At 43.1% G+C, this 14595-nt stretch overlaps 1 long non-coding RNA gene across 1 annotated transcript; it reads left to right on the forward strand.

Annotated features, from left to right (window-relative positions):
• Window positions 1-111: 111 nt before the first annotated feature.
• On the forward strand, window positions 112-5696 carry LOC143437012 (uncharacterized). The gene is made up of 3 exons (XR_013106718.1): window positions 112-520; window positions 2359-2414; window positions 5269-5696. It is a non-coding gene; the product is annotated as an uncharacterized LOC143437012 (long non-coding RNA).
• Window positions 5697-14595: the final 8899 nt, after the last annotated feature.

Below are 14595 nucleotides of genomic sequence, written 5' to 3' on the forward strand. Positions count from 1 at the left end.
CCTTCCGACTAAGAAGGGTTAGGCGGGACAAGGTTCTATTAGCCAATTCAAGAAGAGGATCTTATCGGAGGCTTGTATGATGCAACCAATGCAAATGTACACCGGAGGAGGTGTGGGCAGAGACTAGGATGATTGGCGTAGCGTGTTCCAATCGCTGAGGCTTTTATTCCTTGGAGTGATGAGGATGGTGAGGGTGGCGGGAGTCCCCAGAGGACAGCCTCCTGACCTTCTGGGGCCTGGAGACCTAGGGCGGTGGCCCGCCCGTGAAATTAGTAGAGAACAGGTCTTTCTGTACTCGCTGAGCAGGTGGCTGTCCCTGCCAGGCTCTGTCGGTGCGCACGTTCCTGCGTTGGCCAGGCCGGGCTGACAGCCAAGTCCCTGGCACAGGACTCTAGTGGTCCGCCTGGACACGCTGTACCCGATCGTGGGTGACCTTGACCATCTCCACTCAGTGCTTCCCCAGAAAGAAACCTGGGAGTGTTGTCTACCTTGAACGCTGGCAGGGGAGACCCTACAGAAAGTAAGGGATGAGCACATGCCAGTTTGAGAATTTTACCACCACCACCGGGTGGGGGGCCGGGGCCGGAGGAGCCTAGCCCTAAAGGACCTTCAAGGATCTGAGGAGGCCTCCCCCTGCAGCGTTCCTCCCACACGTGCTGTCATCCATTGGCAGATACCCAAGCTACTGCTTCTTTTTTTTGTCAGGTCAGGCTGCTCCTTCCCCCGAGATTCTATTTCTGTCCAGATCCTTTCTCCACCTGTTGACCTTGAAGATTCACATATGTCAGCGGTCCATAAAACCTTCACTTTACACACCGTCTGGTTAGACATTTCTCTTTCCTGTGCGTTAGGCATTTTGTTGTCGGTGTTACAATGTTTAGAAAGTCTCCTGATGAGTAGGGACCTAACTCTGGAGCCAGGCAAGTTAGATTTAGATGCTGGCTGCCACTGACCTACTTGGGCAGGCCTGTTCCTGCTCTGTAAGATGGAGATAATAGTGTTTTCCTCCGGGTTGTTGCGGGGATTAGGTGAGTTAAGACACATAAAGTGTTTAGTTGCATACAGTAAGTGCTCTCTAAATACTAGCTTTGTTATGGCACAGGGTCCACACCCCCTCGTAGATGACATGATGCTTTGCCTGAGATCTGGCAAACCTCCCTCCGTTTCTTACACAAATGCTGGAAGGTGCCAGTTCCTTGTGAGAAAACAGTATAATGGCTTCCTTTGGGTAACATGATAAATCTTCACATGAGTTTTCCATTCAGAGGATAAACATGAGCCACCCAACTTTGAGCAATACTCGCTAAGCTTTTCTGTCTTTTGTCCGTTCAAAAACATCGCCTTGCTTTTTTTTAAGGAAACTGCCCGCAGCGTTTCATTAATGTTTTCTCCTAACAGTCAGTCACAAGCTAATTCTCAAGGTCCAACAACCGTCGAGTCCTTTCAGAGCTTCCAAAACTCACAGCCGGAGGGCAACACGAGAGGGGTGTTCTGTAACCTCGCCTTCCTAGAATTTAATTTAGAAGTGTGGGCTTCACAACATTAGGCAACAATGTCATGGTCACTCCCTGCGTCATTCCCCGGGGAGAAAAGCAACCCCGGGTTACCTAAACACTGTCGGTTCAGCTAAGAACAAATATTTCTCTCTGTGTGTGCGCATGCGCGCGCCTGTGTTCCGTTCAGTTAGGTTCACAGCAGCGCACATATGTGCGGGGGCAAATATGCACGTGTTTACCTCTGGGAGTGGGGACCAGAGCTGAACCTCAGGTGTCTTCCTCAGTTGCTTTCCACCTTATTATTTGAGACAGGGTCTCTCACTGAACCTGGACCTCACAAACTCTACTAGACTCTCAGATCAATGAGCTCCAGAGACTTGCTGGTCTCTGCTGCCCAGCACAGGAGATATAAGCTCCAGCATAGGAGATACAAGGAGATGTCACTATTGGTTTGTACACGTGTGCTGGGGTTCCAAACTCAGGTCCTCTGGCTTGTACAGGAAGCACTTTTACCTTTTACCGCCGAGTCATCGCCCCAGCCTCCAAATAAATACAATTAGACCGCTGAACAGCTCCACAGTCAAACCTGGGGTGCTGGGGTGCTGGGTAGTTTTATGTCAACTTGACACAAGCTAAAGTCATACGAGAGGAGGGACCTCAGTTGAGAAAATGCCTCCATAAGATCCACCTGTGGGACATTTTCTTTATTAGTGATCCTGGGGGCAGGGCCCAGCCCATTGTGGGTGGTACTATCCCTGCGATGGTGTCCTGGGTTCTATAAGAAAGCAGGTTTAGTAAGCCATAGGGAGCAAGCCAGTAAGTAGTTCCCTTCCATGACCTCTGCATCATCTCCTGCCTCTAGGTTCTAGCCCTGCTGGAGTTTCTGTCCTGAGTTACTTCCGTGATGGCCTTTGATGTGTAAGTGTAAGCAAAAATAAACCCTTTCTCCCCAACTTGCTTTTGGTTATGGTGTTTCATCATGGCAACGGAAACCCTAACTAAGACAGGTATGGACAAAGAACGTGCTGTATGTATACAGTTGTCCTTCCTGTCCTGTACGAAACACCTGAATTTTAGGGGACTGGAAATGTGGGGAAGGAGTCCTAATTTATATTTGATTTAAATGTCCCCCAGCACCCCTCCCCCCCCCCCCAGTAATATGAGGTTCTTGAACTTGCATTTAGAACTCTTCTGTCTTAAACCTTGTAGGCTACTCCCTGGGTAAAATACCGAACTTGAAATAAACAAAATGCCTTCCAGGTCATTGCTAATTTTAACGCTTTGACTTAAAATTGACTCAACACTGCCTCCTTGCTGAGGAAATGATCCAAGCAAAGGCTTATGAAGAGTAGAGCCGGGCAGCCAGGGACGGGGGCAGTTGAGGTCAGAAGACAAAGAGTCTGCTAAGTCGTATGTCTAAAACTGCTCAAGGAAAGTGCTACTGTCTCCTTTCTGGCTCCCACCCTGGCCCATCCTCACCTCTTTTCTTCAAAAAACAAAACAAAACAAAAAACTGCAAAAGAGGGACTGGGAAGCCACCAGGCAACAGCTATGTCTGGATCATTTCCAAGAGTCAGAGCGTCAGTGGCAACTGTGCTGGACCCTAAACTAAGCTCCACCTGATTATTTCACTCCATCTTACCCCTGAGTGCCCAGGATGTCGAAACTTAAGAACAAGGTGAGGAGGGAGGAGTTTATAGCACTTTGCACTCAAGCACAAGATGCTTTGGGATGCTTATATCTGGGTGTGTGCGTGCTGCTGCTAAGGGCATTGAGAAGCAGGGTTTTATGCTGAACCAATATTTCTTTAGAAACTGACATGTTCAAGGGTCACTATGTGGCCAAATGGTGGGTTCACCAAGCACGAACTCCACTAAAGGGGTTGTATTCTGGGATGGTAACTGAATCCTCAGCTTCTCCCTCAGATTAACTAGCTGAGTCTTGGGTAAGCCTTGGTGGAAGCTTAACTTTGTGTTTACCCCTACAGTGTGGTCCTTCCTTATGTATGGCCCCTCTACCAACATATCCCCAGCCCCAAACCCCGACTACCTCATGGTTTATACCAAACCAAGATGTGCCTTGCTGTGTCTTATCCCACAGAAGACATGCCCAGTGAGGCCTGGAGCCGACCGGATCTAAACTTAGTTCTGGACTGGATACTCACATGTGCAGGCTTTGTTTAAGGCTCCGAAGACCTTTATGTTCCAAAGCTATCAACAGACCTGAGTGCTGTGAATGTTACCCTCTACTGTTGACTGTAATTAACTCCCACAGTACCATTTAGAAATTGTTGTGCTGTGTAATTTTTGTGCTTAAGAACTATCCTAAGTACAAGAGCTAAAAGCCTGACCTCTGGAAGTGGATTTCCTCTGCATGTCTCCGTTTCCTCACCTGCAATATGAAGATAATAATAGTTCTACCACAGGGGGTTGCCAGAAAGATTAACTTGTTTAATGCAGTTGAGCGGTCCCGTGTGAAACCCTCTAAATTGTATCTCACAAGAACTCGACAAATGCTAACGGTGTTTGTCAAGTTAATAAGATTCGTCATCATCTCTGATATCACAAACTCTGCTTTAAGAGTTCTTTGGGCTTTTTATTGAACGATGAGCAATGCAGGTGAATTATATCTAAGCTTGGATTCAGAATAAAATTTCAGCTTTGCTCCAGGTGGTAGTGGTGGCTCAAACCTTTAGCCCCAGCACTCTGGAGGCAGAGGCAAGTGGATCTGTGAGATCAAGACCAACCTGGTCTACAAAGCCAGTTCCAGGACGTACACTGAGAAACCCTGTCTCAAAAAAACAACAACAAATCCAGCTTTGCCTTTTGCTAGTTTTGAGACATTGAGCTACTTAATGTGTCTGAGTTTTCCTGTTCTTATCTGTTAAGGTGTAACAGGTAGACATGTGCACAGTTAGCACATGGGTAGAAGTTATTATTATTGTCATAGAGATTACACTTTAGTCCCTAGACAGCTGGAAGGTAATGGTTGGGCTCCCTTTGAAGTCTGTTTGATCTGGCCTCTTAGTGCTATGCACTCTGAAATACTTTCTAGATGGAGAAAAGGCCAGGTGTGACGGTACATGCCTAAAATCCTAGCACTTACAAGGCGGAGGGAGAGTTTGATTGAGGTCAACCTTAGCTGCTTAATAACTCTAAGAAGTTTTTTTTTTTTTAAGATCTGTAAATGCTAACAAAATTTAAAGGAAACAAGATAATTTATTCCAAAATGAACTAAAGTACGAACATGGTAATAATAGCCTTTTATGTCTTTCTCCACAAGAGAAAAAAAAATGTCTTAGAAACCATTTCATAATTCTCCTAATATCTGGGGGAAACCTTCATTTCCACTTAAAACAGTGGTTCTTAACCTTTCTAATGCTGCAACTTTTTATTACAGTTTCTCATGTTGTGGTGACCCCCAACCACACGATTATTTTGTTGCTACTTCATAACTGTAATGTTGCTACTGTTATAAATCGCAATGTAAATGTCTAATCTGGAAGAAGACCTTGAGGGGCTATAGGGTCTTCACCCATAGATTAAGAACCACTGACTTAAAATATCAAAACAAAACAAACAAAAAAAATTAAAATGAAAAATACATAAATCACAAAAAGACAAAACAAAAACACTACAGAATGGGCCTTAAAATCAAAATCGATTCCTCCCATGCTGCCCCATGTCTACCTAGATGTGTTTGGTATGGATGCAGTGTCTTACAGCTAATGTAATGCCTTGTAATGCCTACTTTTTTTTTTTTTTTTTTTTAGATTTCATTTCTTGTGTTTTCATGACCAGATGCTACTGCAAGCATGTGCTCAAAGAGGCCAGAAGAGGGCATTGGACTCCTTGGAGCTGGGCTTCCAGGCAGGCTGAACTGGAGTCCTCTGGAAAGTCAGGAGCTGATCTTGTGGCAGCTGAGCCGCCTCTCTAGCCTCAGTGACTTCCATTGTATCTCCCATATTGTATCCCCCCTCTGTGTCCTTTCCCCTCTGTTTAGTTGGACATGATCTTAAGTCATAATCCTTGGGACAAGGTGGATGCAAATGAAAAGGTAAAGAAAAAGCACTCTCAAGGTCTTTGCGGGAACACAGTGTCTTTTAACTCCTAAAGCAGTATCTTAAGATACCGACGGCTTTACTCTTGCTCAAAAAGCCAGCAGAGACATGCTTCTAACATTTCAACACTTGGCAGTAGAGGGCAGCACTACCTTTTTTTTTTTTTTTTTTTTTTTTTTTTTTTTTTTTTTTTTTTTTTTTTTTGGAGAAATGTTGAACATTGAGAAAAGGTGAAAAGCTCCCAATGGTTGCAATTTTTATTTTTAATCTTACCTTATTTATACAAGTTCTTAAAATTTTTTTCTTTATTCCTTATGTGATCTAATAGAAAGAATTCCACGTCTTCTATTTGCTTAATAATGGAAGACCGAGTAATTAGTACAAAATAGGTTTCAGGTGTTCTGCTGGGCGTGCTGACTGGCAAAGGTAAAGAGTGTCTTAGGTAACCAGATGGCAGTATTGTGTGGACTCAGTAAATGCTTCTGAACTTTCTAGATAGACTTTCTGAAGCAGGATGTGGGTTTTTTTAATGTGTGTAAATCATATGGTCATAACCCTGATGATGGCTTCTAAATTCTTACTCACTGACTTCATTCCGCTGTGTCAGTGTTCATTTCTAGCACGCTTGGGGTGGATCAGGGCAAATGCAGACAGAGTCCAGGTATTGTGACTTTAAGGAACGATGTTCCACAGGGTGGGGGAGGAACTTCTTCGCTGCGCTTGCCTGAAAGTTGTGCGTAAACAGCTTGTATGCCAGCCAATGCTAGTCCAATTCTATTACACTGTGATTTGAATTTCTCCAGGCAATAAAAGGGAGAAAAATCTGTGACTTCAGTGCTAAGTGTAGCTCAATCTCTTTGTCAGGAGGACAGAGAGGACAGAAAAATCCTAATTTTAGAAAATACATAACCAAAATATTCTTGGTGTATTTGGGTTCTGTCCTGACCCTGGAAAGATTTTTGGCAGTGAATCTTCATCGCTAACTTAAACAAACCTCCTGAGGAGAAAGTGGTGGTGGCAGACATTAAGTCTAGCCCCAGTCCTGCCTTGTCAACTGGGCAAATTATAACCTCTGAGCCCGTCCTCTCCACTCATAAGCAGAGATGCCTCCGGGGTTTATTAGAAGGGCTAATTTAGAAAATGACAAAGCTCAATGGTTAGAGCACTGGCTGTTCTTCCATAGGATCCTGGTTTGATTGCCAGCACCACCTAGCAGCTAGCAACCGTCTGTAACCCCTGTCCCATGGGCTCTCATGCTTTCTTCTGGCTTCTGTGAGCACTAGGCACACGTGTGGTACACACAACATACATGCAAACAAAATAGCCATACAAACAAAAATAAATAAATGAGTACATTTTTAATTGCTTTAAAAGCTATTTAGATAACCTAACAAGTTTTCCTATCATTGTAGCCCAAAGAGATCAGTAACTGTTCTAAACACATAAGACTTCCTGTCCCTTCTCATCTGGTGTCTTTACATGGCCTGGATTGTTAGTTAATTGTCATGTAACTTTAACTATCTCCCTAACTAGATTACTAGCTTCTTAAGGCCCCAAACCATTAGACCTCTTTGCATTTTCCATGATAAAAAAAAAAAAGATATTTGGTGCCTAATTGGAACATAAATATTTGTTGATTGATTAAAGACAAGCTCTTTAAAATTACATAATTACAAAATTAAGCTCTTTTGCTGTGGTTTTGAAAAAGTAACATTTAAAACTGTGTTGACCACTTTAAGTACACTATGCAGGAGTGTTGGTCATGTTCACACTGTGGAGTCACAACTCCTGGGCTTTTCCATCCAGGATGAACTCCTCATAACCCTCCCATGTGCTAGTGCCTAGTTCCAAGAAGCTTCTTCGTCAACTGAGCAAAACAAAAAATAAAAAAAGAATACAGGTGCTTTTAGGAGTTTTGCTGTTTGTGGGGAGGTGTGGATGTGTTCACCCAGAGACTTCCACCCTTCCCTTGTGGACAGTCTGCACAAGTCTCTCTAAACTGTGGATTAGCCACAGGCTATAGGGCTGGACAGAGGCACCAGAGAAGAAGCACTTTCACGAATTGTTTATGTCTAGTACATAATTGAACACTAATGAGAAGAGAACTATCAGGGTAAAAAATATAAATTCACTTTCAAAATTATTTGATTTTCAGAATAACTGAACATTGTTACATCATGGAAAATTTGGCTTTTTTATGTGTGTGAGTGTTTTGCCTGCATGGTTTTGCGTGCACCATGTGTGCAATGCCCTCAGAAATGAGAACAAGTTGTTGGATCCCCTGGAACTGGAGTTACAGACAGTTGTGGGCTATGATGTGGGTGCTGGGAACCAAGCCCATGTCTTCTGCAAGAGGAATAAGTGCTCCTAACCATTGAGCAATGTCTCCAGAGCCCCTCCCCCCAAAATGGATAATTGATCACAAACAGAAGCAGCCAACAAATATCCCCAAATCACTCTATTAAATTGGAATCATACCAATTTTTCGACGCTTATCCACCAAGCTGATAAAAATGTAAACTAGTGTTGGGGAGAAAGGGCACTGGCGTCACTGTTGAGGACCATGCTACTTCACAGACTCTGAAGAGATCATCTCCACAACATTGGGTAAGGTGTGCATGCACACCATGTCTACTCTCAGAGCCTATCCTAGTGGAACGTATGCAAGTCTGCAAAGACAGGCAGTTACACAGACAATAAGCAGTGCAACAAAAAACCTAGCAAGTAATAGCATTTTTTTAAATAAACTCTCAAATGATAGTTTTGTTGAAAACTAACAGATTTGAAAGGGATTTCATAAAGATGCAAATTAATATAGAGCCCAAGAGTGAAAATTGGGTAGACCAGGGGAAAAGTGAACAGACACTGTCAAACATGATACTTCAAAACTCAATGTATTTCTCAATAAAGTCGCTAGCCCTGCTACAGTTTGAGGCTGGTCTGGAAACGTAAAAGTATTACAAAGCACGTGCTAGCTGGTTGTGGTGTCCAGAACCTTTAACTCTAACACTCGGGATGTAAAGGCAGATGGATCTCTGTGAGTTCAAGGCCAGCCTGGTCTACATAGTGAATTCCAGGACTGCCAGAGCTCCATGGTGAGACTCTGTCTGTAAAACAAGCGAACAGACAGACTCTTTCACTAACAAATTGGTGGTTTCTAAAGACATGAAGGGCAGCCAGGTGGTTCAGCAAGTAACGACATCTACCACCAAGCCAGACCACCTATACTTTTACCCTGATCGTTCTCCTTAGTGTTCAGTTATATACCAGACACGAACAGTTCGTGAAAGTGCTTCTTCTCTGGTGTCTCTGTCCAGCCCTATAGCCTGTGGCTAATCCACAGCTTAGAGAGACTTGCACAGACTGTCCACAAGGGAAGGGTAGACACAATCCACGTGAGTAGAAGGAAAAAACTGATTCTTGTCATCTGTCCTCTCATCTCCACATCCATGCTGTGGCATGGGGGTGCAAGTACATGCACAAGTGCACACGCGCACGTGCGCACACACACACATAAATAAACATATATTCCAAGATACTTCATCCTGCAATTGAGATGGCTCCTGGTATCTAGTGGCCAGTCAAGAAATAGTTATAGAAACAAATGAGCATCATTGTATGCATTTACAAACTCTTGTCTTTACAGTGGTTGATGCCATCTCCCCTAAGTGCCTAGCGCCTACCAGACGCAAGTGTTCGTAGGTAGCAGTAGTTCACTATTTTCCGGGATCTATTGGCGCTTCTAACTGCCTCTCCCATTGTAGGGCTTTACTTCTTTAACAACATTTATATAGTGCTTACTGTCTTCCAGGTACCGGCTAAGTGCTTTACAAACAGTAACTCATTCTAATTGTATAACAACTGAAGTAGGTGGTCTCATCCCATCTAACAGATGAGGTAATTAAGGCAAAAAGCAGTCGAGCGATTCATCCAAGTTGGCTCAGCTAGTCAAAATAATGATACGAACACAGGCAGTCTGGCTCCAGAGTCCCCAGTTTCACCTTGCCAGGCTGCTTCCCATGTGATAAAATTTATAGAAGGCATGCATTGCTGGATAGTAAAATCTTACGGTGCTTTTGACAGAGGATCTTGGAATATTTTATTCTCTCATACCTGGAAACCATTCCCATAGCCTCCCTTTGAGAGGGGAAAGATTTTAAAAAGATAACAGTGTGTGATTGGGTCATCGTTTGTGGATTTGTGTAAGGATGGGTGGTGGTGGTTTGGGTTTTTGAAACAGCTTCTCACTTTGTAGCGCAGGTTGACCTCAAGCTCAGGTCCATCCTGCCTCAGACTCCTAAACGCCAAGATTAAGGCAAATGCTACCACACCCTGATATTATGGTTGCCAAGAACCTGGGAGGTCCTGCTCCTGTGTGAGGTCACTGCATTTGCTTTCTGACATCACATTCATTTCTAGGACAATAGTTCCAATTTCAGGACAGAAACACAAAACAAAACAAAACAAAACAAAACAAAACCCCTGCTCCAGAACCGGAAGAAGCATGAGAAGAATTACTTGTGCTAGAACTATTTATAAAGTAAGATGTTCGTGTGTGTGTGTGTGTGTGTGTGTGTGTGTGTGTGTGTGTGTATAAGTATGTATGTGATGAATGTGTGTGTATGTGATGAATGTGTGTGTGAGAGTGTGAGTGTGTATATGAGTGTGTGTGTATGTAATGTGTGTGTGTGTGTCTGTGTATGTGATGAATGTGTGTGAGAGTGTGTGTATATGAGTGTGTGTGTGTGTGATGTGTGTGTGTGAGAGTGTGTGTGTGTGTGATGTGTGTGTGAGTGTGTGTATGTGATGCGTGTGAGTGTATGTAATATGTGTGAATGTGTATGAGTGTGTGTATGTGATGTGTGTATATGAGAGTGTATGTGTGTAAAAGTGTGTGTGTGAGTGTGTGTGTGTGTGTGTGTGTGTGTGTGTGTATGTATGTATGTATCCTTGTAACTAAAATAAAAGGGTCCCCAGTAATCCTCTGATCCTAAATTTGGAGAGACTTCTTAAGAGTTTGCATTTTTCAAGTTTCATTTAATTTCCATTTTACTTAGTTTAATTTCATCCCCTAACCTAATAATATCAGTGTTGTTTTATCTTCATGACGGATGCATTCTGTCTCTAGGTCTTTGCTCAACATCTACAATGTGTCAGCACTGCGTTTGTGATAAAATGGCGTAACCAGTGCTAGACAGAGGACCTGTCCGCAGCTAGTCTGTAATGTAATAGGGAAGGCAAGAGCAATGCTGTGGCACAAATCGAGACACCCAGCTGCTGTGCACATTCTTCATAAAGGTAGCAGACAGCTCATGAAGGGATGAACCCGGGCAGAGCCAACTCCCCTGGGCACTCTTCTTCCAGCAACGAAGCACATTCGTTCTGACTCAAACCAAGGAGCGCTCTTATAGCCTGCTTACGTTCTGTATTCTGTTTGGGCAGTCAAATGGTTTTAAGGGGAAACATTAAAAGTGTTATTTATTTATTAACTAAATTTTAACTTAATATGATGATAAAGTATCATTTTTTTACTTTTGTTTTACTATCATTTTTAGCTCCTGTTCCAAAGGGGAAGAACACAAAGATATCTCTTCACATATTATAACTTGTATTAACAAAATACAAATATTTTTGTCTGATTAAGATTTGTGAGGAAGGTGCTGGAGAGATGGCTCAGTGGCTAAGAACACTGGCTGCTCTTTCACAGGATCTGGGTTCAGTTCACAACACCCACACAGCAGCTCACAACTGTAATTCCAGTTCCAGAGGACCTGAACCCCTCTCACCAATGCACATAAAATACAACTAAATAAATTTTTTTTTTTTTTTAAAAGATGCCAGGCGTGGTGCCACATATCTTCAATCTCAGCACAAGGAACGCAGAGTGGATCTCTGTAAGTTCGAGGCCAGCCTGGTCTACAGAGCAAGTTCCAGGATAGTAAGGGCTACACAGAGAAATCTCAAAAAAAAAAAAAAAAAAAAAAAAAAAAAAGAAACAAAACAGAAAAGAAAAGAAACAAAGAAAGAAAGGAAAAGAAAAGAAGGAAAGAGACAAAGAAACAAAGAAACAAAAAAGGAAAGAAACAAAGAAAAGAAAGATATGTGAATAGAAATCAAAATGTAAGCAGAGCATACATCTTTCTAAGTTATAGAGAGAAATAGGCAGGTGTGATGGTGACACCTGTAACCCTAGCTCTCGGGAGACAGAGGCAGGAGGATTGGGAGTTTTAAAAAAAAAAAAATCGCCCTTAGCTACAAAATTAGTTCAAGACCCCAGGTACCCCAAAACCCTCTCTCAAACAACAACAACAATAACAACAAAAACCAAGGAAACAAAAAAGAGGGGAGGAGGAAGAGGAAGGTGGGTAAAGGGAAGATGGGAGGCTGGGAAACAGGTCAGTAAGTTATAGTGTTTGCTCTGAGAATCTAAATTCAAGCACACAGCACCCAGGTAGAAAGCCAAGTGCCGTGGTGCACATCTGTAATCTACGCACTGGTAAAATGCAGACAGGAGGTTCTCTGAAGCTCAGTAACCAGTCAGCCAAGCTGAACTGGCGAGTTCTAGATTCATGAAGAAATCCCGTCAAAAAATGAAGTGGACCACAATTGAGAAAGTCAGCAAACATCAATCTTTCGGCCTCTCCACATATGCACATACTCACGTAAACACTAAGAGGAAAGAGGAGGGAAAATACCTGTGTTAATCATTTGTATTTCACATAGGATTCTTGAAGCAGCAGAACATTAATGATGAATGCCCAGAGAGTTGAGACAGGCATGGGAGCCGAGTGGGGCTGCAGAATCTACCTGGAAGTCATCGAATCAGAAAGAGCAAACGGTGGCAGAGACAAGGTCACAGCTGGCATCCCTGGTTTCCCAGGGGAGGGTCTGGCTGTGACTGAGGCAAGGAAGGTCAGTGAGGAGCACTAAAAGGTTCATAGGCTTCTGTCAGGAACCCCAGAAGGGAAGGATATTATCAGAGACAAGAAAGAAAGAGAGAGAGGGAGAGAGAGAGAGAGAGAGAGAGAGAGAGAGAGAGAGAAGAAGAAGAAGAAGAAGAAGAAGAAGAAGAAGAAGAAGAAGAAGAAGAAAGAAGGAAAGAGAGAGAGAGAGAGAGAGAGGGAGAGAGAAAGAAAAAGAAAGAAAGAAAGAAAGAAAGAAAGAAAGAAAGAAAGAAAGAAAGAAAGAAAGAAAGAAAGACAGCCCCGGCACCATAGCCCATCGATGGTATGACAGCCAGCATCTCAGATGTTCTTGATGTCATTCCAGAATATTCCCTTGTTTAAGGCATGGGAATCACGATGGCCCCTCAGCTAATGAGGATGAAGGGTCTCTCTGTTCACTATCCTTCTGCCTGTGTTCCTTCCTTCTTCCACCTTTGTGTTATACAGAGTGTTTAGTATTTCTGTGACACCTAGACTTTGGAATATGGGTTTGCACTGTCCTGAGCTCAGTGCGTTTTATCTAGATACAGGCCACGGTGTTCTCAGGTCAGCAGCATAATGCTGCCTAGGTGTCTGTCAGAACAGCAAACTCAGGCTCACTAAGTCAGAACCTGGATTTTAAGAGCTCAGCTTTTTTGTTTATTAAACAAACACATGTACACACATAAACATTATTCATATACAACAACAAATAATGATGATAATAATAATTTTGAAGTTCCTCAGGTAAATCTAATATATCCTCAGGATTGACCATCAAAAAAGGAATATTAAATGGCCGGGTGTAGTGGCACAGGCCTTTAATCCCAGCACTCTGGAGGCAGAGGCAGCAAGATCTCTGTGAGTTCGAGGCCAGCCTGGTCTTCAGAGTGAATTCCAGGACAGTCAAGAGTACAGAGAGAAACTCTGTCTCAAAAAGACTGAGAGCAGGGGTGGGGCTGATGGAGATACAGGTCTAGTGAGATTGGTAGGAAAAGCATTTGCTGCTCAAGCCCAATAGCCTGAATTCGATTCCCAGGGCTAACAAAAAGATGGAAAGAGAGAACCAGCTCTACAAAGTTGTCCTCTGACCTCCACACTCATGACACGGTTTGTGGGCGTACACCCGTGGGCATACATGTGTGCACACAATAATAATTTTTAGAGAGCATCAGAAGAAGAGAGGGAGAAATACAGGTCTGCACTAAGGCACAGTATGTAATAAACAAATAGACAGTGACCTGAAGCATGGTTCGAGCCCTACCACTGACCCTGCAGTTCTCACCCTGAGAATCTATCCTGTCAAAACATATGTACAAAGACATACGTGCACCAAGGGTCTCTGTTACGTTGTGTGTAGTGGCAAAGATTTTGGAAACAATTTTAATGTCGACTTATTGGTGAATGATTTCACAGTAGGCTCCTCCTAGAGAACATTGCTGCACTGAATCTAAATGAATGAGGCAGAACTGTCTATACCGCAGGAAACAGCTCCAAGATGTGTACCAGTCACACAAAACAAAGCACAGTTGCATAGCAATACATAATCTCAGTTCTAGAAGAGGGAACTGTGTGTGTACAAGACTAAGTAAATGCTTACACAGACTATTGGAGGGTACTCATCAAATTGTTGAGCATGGTTATCTCTGGGCATACAGAAGGGTCAGGGCAAGCGTGACCATTCCCAGCATGTTCCAGAGCTGTTGGTTCTCATGTTGTCTGTAGTCCTGGATTAAAAAAAATTATTTGAAGTAATTACCATCTTAATAGTATAATATTAAATGCAGAATCGTGTGATGACTGGTATGGTGGACTGATTTTAAAAAATGAAACAAATCTACAATATCAATTCAAAGTAAAACCTGCTAGGGCACCTCTGACTTGTCGTTAAGCCAGCTGCTTCTTAAATAGGGAATAGCGGGGATGGAGTCACTCTGGCTCCTCTGGCCCTCCTTAGGCTTGCATAGATTCTGACTCTTTCTGGTTCTCCAGATAACTCACCTATTCAAGCAGCTCAACTCCAGAAGGATATGTCACACTTTGTAAATTCAGGGAAAGGAAGGCTACCCACCTGCCTGAGTGGGTCTCCCCCATTTAGATAGATGAAGCAAGTAGG

The sequence above is a fragment of the Arvicanthis niloticus genome, chromosome 1 (genome assembly GCF_011762505.2).
Source record: "Arvicanthis niloticus isolate mArvNil1 chromosome 1, mArvNil1.pat.X, whole genome shotgun sequence".
Classification (NCBI taxonomy): Eukaryota; Metazoa; Chordata; class Mammalia; order Rodentia; family Muridae; genus Arvicanthis; species Arvicanthis niloticus.